At 36.5% G+C, this 10,256-nt stretch overlaps 1 pseudogene; it reads left to right on the forward strand.

Annotated features, from left to right (window-relative positions):
• The first annotated feature begins 740 nt into the window (after positions 1-740).
• On the forward strand, positions 741-1,757 carry LOC101395334 (olfactory receptor 6C6-like; annotated as a pseudogene).
• The last annotated feature ends 8,499 nt before the right edge of the window (positions 1,758-10,256 follow it).

The following is a 10,256-nucleotide window of genomic DNA, read 5'->3' on the forward strand; positions in this document are numbered from 1 at the left end:
AGTACAGAGAAAATTTCAAAACTATTATAGTTAGGATATTTATCTAATCACTGGAAATCAATACTGCCTTAGCCATTCACCATCACAGGAATTGTTGTATAACCCTAAATCCTGGTTTTGAAAAATCACCCTGATACTCATTCTAAAAAGACAAAGTAACTTAGTGCACTTGCACAGGTTGAATAAAAATAATAGAAAAATGTATTTAAAATAACTCATATGCTTTTATATAAATTATACACAGAGAGTGGAGTCCACTGCGAAGAGAACTAAAATGCGTATTAACCAAAAAAAATTCCAATACCAAAGGAAAAATTCTGAGGAATATTATATAAAGAGAACTAAAGTATGAAAAAGAATTTAGAACTGACTGTAGCATGTAACTATGTGTCATTGACAATTTCATACTGGAGAAACCATTTACAAATGGATAAATTAGAGAATATATACCTTTATCTGTTTTAGGTTATATACGTATTTAGGTTAATGTATGCACATTTAATAAAATATATACGCTTTTTAGTTAGCATATATTAATTTAGTTTATATATATATATTTAAGTTAATTTATATATATTTAGGTTATTTGTATACATTTAGGATAAGTTATATATATTTAGGTTTATATACAGGTTAATATATATGTATAGGTTAATTTATATTGTTATATTGTATACATATATATATATATACTCAATATTTTCCTTCTCTTCCTATGTAGAATTGATAATGCTCACAAAAGAGAAATGAAGAACCAATCTATAGCCTGAGTTCATTCTCCTAGGACTGACAAATGAACCACAATTACAACTTGTGATTTTCCTGTTTCTATTTCTTAATTACACATTGAGCCTGATGGGGAACTTAATCATTATCCTCCTCACCCTGGTGGATCCTAGCCTCAAGACACCAATGTATTTCTTTCTCCATAATGTCTCATTTTTGGAAATCATATTCACAACAGTAAATATTCCCAGATTCCTGATAACCATCATGACCAGAGAAAAAACCATTTCATATAATAATTGTGAAGCTCAATTATTTTTTATTCTTTTACTGGAAGTTACAGAGTTTGACCTTCTGGTCACTGTGTCTTGTGACCGCTATGGTGCCTGCATTAGGGTATCTGCAAACCCCTGCATTACCCAATCATTATGAACAGCAAAGTTTCCTGCCAGCTTGTACTCAGCTCTTGGGTAACTGGGTTCCTAATATTCTTCCCCCATTGATCATAGGACTTGAGCTGGATTTCTGTGCTTCCAAAGTAATTGATGACTTTGTGTGTGAAATGTCTCCTATCCTGTAGATCTCTTGCACAGATACACATGTCCTAGAACTGATGTTTTTTGTCTTAGCTGTGGTGACATTTGTAGTCACATTGGTACTAGCGACTGTCTTACACTTACATCATTACGACCATTCTGAAATTCCCGTCTGCACAGCAAAGGACCAAAGCTTTTTCCACCTGCACTTCCCACATGACTATTGTCTCCATGACTTATGGTTACTTTATCTCTATATATATTAAACCATCTGCAAAAGAAAGGTTGACTGTCTCTGAAGGTGTAGCTTTGCTGTATACCTCGGTTGCCCCTTTACTAAACCCCTTCATTTACACCCTAAGGAACCAACAGGTGAAAGAAGTCTTCTGGGATATGTTAGAAGAGATGTTTTTCAAAAAAACAATTGTAAAAAATGCTACAAATCACAACGTGATCATAAAAACTGAAAAAACATGTTTCATGCATTTCTTCTGATCCTGTTTTCTACCTCGTTAGTTATCTCACACAGGGAATTTTCTTGAAGAATCTTGTAGCTGAGTTCTACCCTTACGTTTTATTTTTCCTTATGAAAACATTTCACCCTCCTAGTATAACTTACTCTATTCGAGTCTGCAATCCACATTTCAAGTAACATCTCCTTATTGCAAATTAGTTTTCAGAAACTATGACTTTGAATAAAATATGCCCTGTATAAGAAAACTTGCTGTATGTCATTTATTAAACATTTCCAGATATATTTATTGTGTACCTATCTTATTCCAGACATTGTGAGGGGCTCAATCCTTACCTTTGAGAAGCTTGCATTGCTTAATGGAGACAAACACATAACCCCAATATTGCTATACAGTGTATTACTAGTGTTGTAATAAAGGTCTACAAAAATATTATTGGGCGTATTGGATGGCTTCTAGGTAATTTTGGAGATCTGTGAGGATTTTCACGAGAAATTAATAATTACGCTGAGACTAAAAATAGGCAGAAGGAAAGAAGACTGAGATGTCAATACATGCAAATAACAGAGGTGTTAGATAAACCACATGCATTTGGAGAATTAGTACATCTAACGATTAGAACAGGATTTTGAAATAGCCATTTTTGTAAAGGCTTCATTACATACACAATGTGGGACACTGCATAGAATATGTAAACTCTTGATGTCTCAGTTTCTCCGTATGTAAAGTAGGAGAAATGTAACCCACACCTCACAGTTCAGTAAATATATGCTGTTAGCACTCAGTAAAAGATGCTACTTATTTTGAGCAGTTCAAAAATATGTTGCAACTAATACTTGATGTTCTTTTAAAAAGACAGCGGTAAAAACATGAAGTGTCCTGTGTTCCAGAGTAGTGTTTTGGACATAAATTTGATATATTAGTAATTTTAAAAATTTTGGTGTATAAGAATCTGCCAGGTATTCTTAGAGTTGTACTTTCAAGCTTTCATTCCTGGTGTGTCTGAGTCATTACGTCTGGGATCCTGTAACTATATCTTACGTTTAATATACACCCAGATTATTTTGAGGTGCTGTTCTTGACCTGACGTTACCAACAAAGGGAATCATTGAAAGTATATTTAAGGGTAAACTTTAATATTCAGCTTCTTTATTTTTAGAAATTCACTCTTGAAAATGATATTGAATATGGACTCAGAGTCAAGGGGACAAGTGAGGAGACCATTGCTTTAAACTATTGAGAACTTTTGAAGTTTAGTATACAAATGTGACAGTGGGTCTAAAATGCAGATAATAGAGTCATAGATATTTAGGAAAATAGGAATGAGAGGTTTCATTAAACTTTAGATTGTAGGGATAACAGAGTGGGAGGAATATTACACCTTCTTATTCACTCTCCATTACACAATCACCAAATACACATCGAATGATTTTAAGGAAGCATTTTATAACTATCTCATAAAAGTTTTATATCACACAAAAATTACCAAAAAATGCATAGTTATCCATGAAGGACAAGATTTCTCAATCTAATGAGGAATCAAAATGAACCCAGAAAGAGATATTTTTGACATTTTATTGTTATAATTATTATTTGATACATTCCTGGCTTGATAGATATTGGAGCATGGCTTAGGCTCTAATTGTTTAAAATCTATATTAACAGTCCCTTAAGTCATCCATTTACCCCACAGGGAAATGATGTATTACCATGTTTTTCCCTCGACTTCCCACAACTCCTCTTCCTCACAGGCTTCTACTGTCCTCAGAAAATAAGTTTCTTGGGGTCCAGTTTTAATGTAATAAAACAAATACCTATATGGACAAAAAGTCTTGGAAATATCTGTCTGGTAGATGGTGTCAAGACGGCATTGTAGGCAGATTCTGAACTCAATTCCCCCCAGGGACATAACAAATTTACAGCTATTCTTGGAACAATTACTCCTGAGAGAGAACTGAAAACTAGATAAAAAGAAGGCCTACAAAAATGGACAGTGCTGACTGAGCGGAGGAGGCAGAAACACCTTTCTGGAGAGAAAAAGGCCACCTTCTAACCACAGCACTTCACAGCCAGCCGGGAGCAATCATGGTACAAAGCTTTCCCTGGCGGAGTGGGGGTCTGAGAGGGAGAGTGTTACCACAATAAGCAGCTTTTGGAGTCAGCACAACCAAGACTACTGTCATAATATCTGGCTTTGCTGGCTATTAACTACAACAGGAGATACCCCCAGAAAAGCTATTGGACATAAGGGAAAGAAAAGCCTGCTCTTAAGGAGCCCATGCACAAATTCACCCATTTGGAAAGCAACCTAAAATCACCAGAAAGAAATGTGCACAGTCCTTTGGTGAAAAGACACTCACTTGATAGGCTCTGGGTGCATTTTGGTGAGAGACAAGACCTCCTCAGGCTGGGTTCACCTTCCCAGGGGCTGAGACATTGGCGGAAGACATTATTGTGACCTAGTACAGGCCTGCAGACACAGACACTGGCAGACGCCATTGGAGTTTTTCCCCCGGCCTATTAGTGCAAGGGTCTGGCCCACTCACTAGAACACCAATTTAATCCAGCTCATCCAGGGCAGGCAGCCAGCCCTAGGGACTTGCCCCACCCAACAGGAAGCTCTCAGGCAACTTGTGGGCACCATAGGCATGGTGCATGAAACCTCTGCAGCCCAGGGAGTGGGTCCACCTATGCGGGGCAGAGTGTGTGTTAAGGATGGACATGTGTTGGTGGAGTGTGTGGAGCCTCTGCAGTGGGTTACTGGGTCCCCTTCAGAGGCTTGGGGCATTCACACGGGGCAGGACTGTGTTGATGGGGTGTGTGGCCCTGCGAGTAGTGGGACTTGTCAGCTGCAGGAGACTTGTGCTCCTAAAGCAGCCACATAGATGATTGGCCCCCCTTCCAAAACTGGAAACAATTGAGTGCCCCCATGCCAGAGGCTGGCCGCACTCAGCTGCAACCCTGAGAGAGCAGACAATGGCCTTGAAGGCTTGAGGCCTTCAGCAATTATAAGCTGCTGAGCCTAGCAATCAGCCACCCTGGGGCCTACTCACTTAACAGAAAAACTGCAACAGGAATATGCTATTAGACCTTGCAGCCAACTGTGCTGGGGCTTCTCATACCTGATAAAGTGACTTAAAGGACCATAGCAGCCACACACAGTGGAGCATTACAACCAGCTGGCCAGGGGAACACCCAGGCTTCCCCGTGCACCTGCAGCAAGAACAACCCTCCCACAACAGAAGGACACACATAGCCCACACAGGGGTCACTCCTGGAATATTTGGAACAGGTGATGAGAGAGAAGCATACTGCTGGGCCTCATAAAGCATCTCTTATATAAGGCCACCTCTCCAAGATCAAGAGATGCATATAGATATAGGCACAGAGAAAGAGGCAAAATGAGGAGACAAAGTAATACATTTCAAGAAAGGAACAGGACAACCCCCCAAAAATAACTAAATGAAACAGAGATAAACAATCTACCTGACAAAGAGTACAAACTAATAGTCATAAGGGTGCTCACTGATCTTGGGAGAAAAATGGGTGAACTCAGTGAGAACTTCAACAAAGAATTGGAAAATATAAAAAAGAACCAATCAGAAATGAATACAATATTGGAAATGAAAAATTCTCTAGAGGGACTAAACAGCAGAGTAGATGATACAGAAGAACAGATCAGTGAGCTGGATGAAAGACTAGAGGAAATCACCCAAGCTGAACAGATAAAAGAAAAAAGTATTAAAAAGAATCAAGACAGTCTAAGGAACGTCTGGGAAAACATCAAGCACACTATCATCCATATCACAGGTGTCCTAAAAGGAGAAGAGAGAGACAAAGGGGAAAATAACCTATTTAAAGAAATAATAGCAGAAAATTTTCCTAATCTAAGGAAGGAAACATACATCCAAGAAGGATGAGAGAAGGAAGCACAGAGAGCGCCAAACAAAATAAACCCAAAGAAGCCCACACCAAGACACATAATTAAATGTCAAGAATTAAAGACAAAGAGAGAATCCTAAAAGCTGTAAGGGAAAGATAATAAGTTACATACAAAGGAAACCCCATGAGGCTATCAGCTGACTTCTCAGCAGAAACCTTACATGTAGAAGAGAGTGGCACAATATATTTAAAGTACTGAAAGGAAAAAAACTAGAGCTAAGAATATGCTACCTGGCAAGGTTATCATTCAGAATTGCAGGAGAGATAAAGAGTTTCCCAGACAAGCAAAAACTAAAGGAGTTTATCACCAAGAAACCAACCTTATAAGAAATGTTAAAGGGACTTAAGTGGAAAAGAGAAGACCACAGATAGGAATAAGAAAATTATATATATATATATATATATAAAAAAAACAATAAATTCACTGGTAAAGGAAAATATATAGAAAAGGTAGAAGATCAACCACCTATGAAGCTAACATGAAGGTCAAAAGACAAAAGTACTAAAGTTATCTATTTCCAAGATAAGAGAGTAATGGGTACAGATGCTCAACAAAAGAGGTTAGATATGATATCAAAAACATAAAATTGGGAGGAGGGGAGTAAAAGAGTATATCTTTTAGCAAGAGGTCAAACTAAAGAGACCATCAACATAATAGATATTGCTATATATACATGGGTTATAATACATGAACTTTATGGTAATCAAAAATCAGAAATCTATAACAAATACACAAAACATTAAGAGAAAGGAGCTGAAACATAATACTAAAGAAAGCCATCAAACCACAAGGAAAGAAAACAAGAGAAAAAGAAAAGACCAGAGAAGAAATAATAAAACATCGAGAAAAAAAGTAACAAAACATCAATTAGTGCATTCTTATCAATAGCTACTTTAAATGTCAATGGACTAAATGCTCCAATCAAAAGGCATAGGGTGACCGATTGGATAAAAAAACAAGACCCATATATGCACTGCATAGAAGAGACAAACTTCAGACCTAAAGACACTTACAAACTGAAATTGAAGGGATGGGAAGAGATACTCCATGAAAATGCCAATGATAAGAAAGCTGGGGTAACAATATTCATATCAGACAGAATAGACTTTAGAACAAAAACTGTGACAAGAGACAAAGAAGGGCACTACATAGTGATCAAAGGAATAATCCAACAAGAGGATGTAACAATTTTAAATATCTGCAGCCAACATAGGAACACATAAATATATAAAGCAATTATTAACAGACATAAAAGGAGAAATAGAGAACAACACAATAATAGCAGGGGACTTTAACACTCCACTTACACCAATGGATAGATCATCCACCAGAAGCTCAATAAGGAAACATTGTCCTTAAATGACACATTAGACCAGATAAGACTTAGTAAATATACACAGTATATTCCATCCAAAAACTGAAGAATACACATTCTTTTGAAATGCACATGGAACATTCTCCAGGAAAGGTCATATATTAGGCCACAAAACAATTCTTATAAATTTAAGAAGATTGGAATAATACCAAGCATCTTTTCTGCCTGCAATGATATAAAACTACAGGGGGAAAATCGTAAAAGCCACAAACATGTTGAGATTAAACAAAATGCTACTGAACAATGATTGGGTCAATGAAGAAATCAAAGGAGAAATCAAAAAGCACCTGGAGACAAATGAAAATGAAAATACAACATGCCAAAATATAGAGGATACAGCAAATTGGTTCTAAGGGAGAAGTTTATAGCAATATAAGCCTACCTCAACAAACGAGAAAAGTCTCAAACAAGCAGTCTAACAGTGCACCTAAAGGAATTGGAAAAAAAAGAACAAATCAATCCCAAAATCAGTAGAAGGAAGAAAATAATGAAAGTATGAGCAGAAATAAATGCAATAGAGACTTAAAAATACAATAGAAAAAAATCAATGAAACTGACAGCTGGTTCTCTGAAAAGATAAATAAAATTGACAAACGTTTAGCTAGACTCACCAAGAAAAAAAGAAAAGAAGGCCTAAATAAATAAAATCAGAAATGAAAGAGGAGAAATTACAATGGACTCCTTAGAAATACAAAGTTTAAGGGGCCTATCTGGTGATGTAGTGGTTAAGTACACGAGCTCTACATCATTGCCACGGGGTTCGTGGGTTCAGATCCCAGGTGCAGACCTACGCGCTGCTCATCAAGCCATGCTGTGGCATGCATCTGACATAAAGCAGAGGAAGATGGGCATGGATGTTAGACCAGGGCCAATCTTCCTCTGCAAAAAGATGTTAGCTCAGTGCTAATCTTCCTCACTAAATAAATAAATGAATAAACAAACAAATAGGTAAAAAGAAATACAAAATGGTTATAAGAGAAAACTATGAAAAGCTATATGCCAAAAAATTGGATAATCTAAAAGAAATGGATAAATTCTTAGAATCATACAAGCTGCCAAAACTGAATCAAGAAGAAATAGATAATTTAAATAGACTAATAACCAGTAAGGAGATCAAAACAGCAATGAAAAACCTCCCAAAAAAGAAAAGCAAAGGACCAGACAGCTTCCTCGGTGAATTCTACCAAACATTCAAAGACTTAATACTCATATTTCTCAAACTCTTCCAAAAAATTGAAGAAGAAGGAAGGTTCCTAACTCATTCTGTGAAGACGACATTACCCTGATAGCAAAACCAGACAAGGACAACACAAAAAAAGAAAATTACAGGCCAATATCACTGAGGAACATTGATGCAAAAATTCTCAACAAAATATTAACAAATAGAATACAACGATGCATTAAAAAAATCGCATACCATGATCAAGTGGGATTTATTCCAGGCACACATGAATGGTTCAACACCCACAAGTCAATCAATATCATACATCACATTAACAAAATGAGGAAAAAGAATGACATGATCATCTCAATAGATGCAGAGAAAGCATTTGACAAGATCCAACAACAATTTATGATAAAAACTTTCAATAAAGTGGGTATAGAAGGAAAGTACATAAAAAAGGCCATATATGACAAAACCACAGCTAATATCATTCTCAATGGAGAAAAACAGAAAAGCATCCCCCTAAGAACAGGAACCAGACAAGGATGCCCAATTTCAGCACTCTTATTTAATATAGTATTGGAAGTCCTAGTCAGAGCAACCAGGCAAGGAAAAGAATTTCAAGGGATCCAAATAGGAAAGGATGAAGTGAAATTGTCACTATTTGCAGATGACGTGATTTTATATAGAGAAAACCCTAAAGAATTCACCAAAAATTTTTTAGAAATAATAAGTGAATATGGTAAACTTGTAGGATATAAAATCAACATATAAAAGTTAGTGGTGTTTCTCTACACTAACAAAGAGGTAGCAGAAAGAGAAATTAATGCAATCCCATTTACAATTGCAACAAAAAGAATAAAATACCTAGGGACAAACTTAACGAAAGAGGTGAAAGATCTGTACACTGAAAACTATAAAACATTTCTAAAAGAAGTGGACAAAGACACAAATGAATGGAAAGATATTCCGTGCTCTTGGATTGGAAGAATTAACATAGTTAAGATGTCCATACTTCCTAGAGCAATCTATAGATTCGATGCTATCCCTATCAAAGTTCCAACAACATTTGTCATAGAAATAGAACAAAGAATCCTACAATTTATATTGAACAACAAAAGATCCCAAATAGCCAAAGGAATCCTGAGAAAAAAAGAACAAAGCTGGAGGTATCACACTCCCTGAGTTCAAAATGTACTTCAAGGCTATAGTAACCAAAACAGCACAGTACCGTCATAAAATCAGACACACAGATCAATGGAATAGAACTCAAAGCCCAGAAATAAATCCACACTGCTATGGACAGCTAATTTTCGAGAAGGAGCCAAGAACATACAATGGAGAAAAGAATGTCTCTTCAACAAATGGTGTTGGGAAAACTGGACAGCCACATGCAAAAAAATGAAAGTTGATCATTATCTTACACTATACACAAAAATTAACTCAAAATGGATTAAAGACTTGAATGTAACACCTGAAACCATGAAACTTCTAGAAGAAAACATAGGCGGTATGCTCTTCGACATCAGTCTTAGCAACATATTTTCAAGCACCACGTCTGACCGGGCAAGAGAAACAATAGAAAAAATAAACAAATGGGACTACATCAAACTAAAAAGCTTCTGCACAGCAAAGGAAACCGTCAATAAAGCGAAAAGACAATCTAAGAATTGGGAGAAGATATTTGCAAACCATACATCTGATAAGGGGTTAATCTCCAAAATATATACAGAACTTATACTTCTCATCAACAAAAAAACTAAAAACCCAATTAAAAAATGGTCAAAAGAGTTGAGCAGATATTTCTCCAAAGAAGATATACAGATGGCCAACAGGCCCATGAAAAGATGCTCAACATCATAAACTATCAGGGAAATGCAAATCAAAACTACAATGAGATATCACCTCACACCCATCAGAATGGCTATAATTAGCAAGACAGGAAACAACATGTGTTGGAGAGGATGTGGAGAGAGGGAACTCTCATACACTGCTGGTGGGAGTGCAAACTGGTGCAGCCAGTATGGAAAACAGTATG

The sequence above is a fragment of the Ceratotherium simum genome, chromosome 17, assembly GCF_057802395.1.
Source record: "Ceratotherium simum simum isolate JZ-2026a chromosome 17, ASM5780239v1, whole genome shotgun sequence".
Lineage (NCBI taxonomy): Eukaryota > Metazoa > Chordata > Mammalia > Perissodactyla > Rhinocerotidae > Ceratotherium > Ceratotherium simum.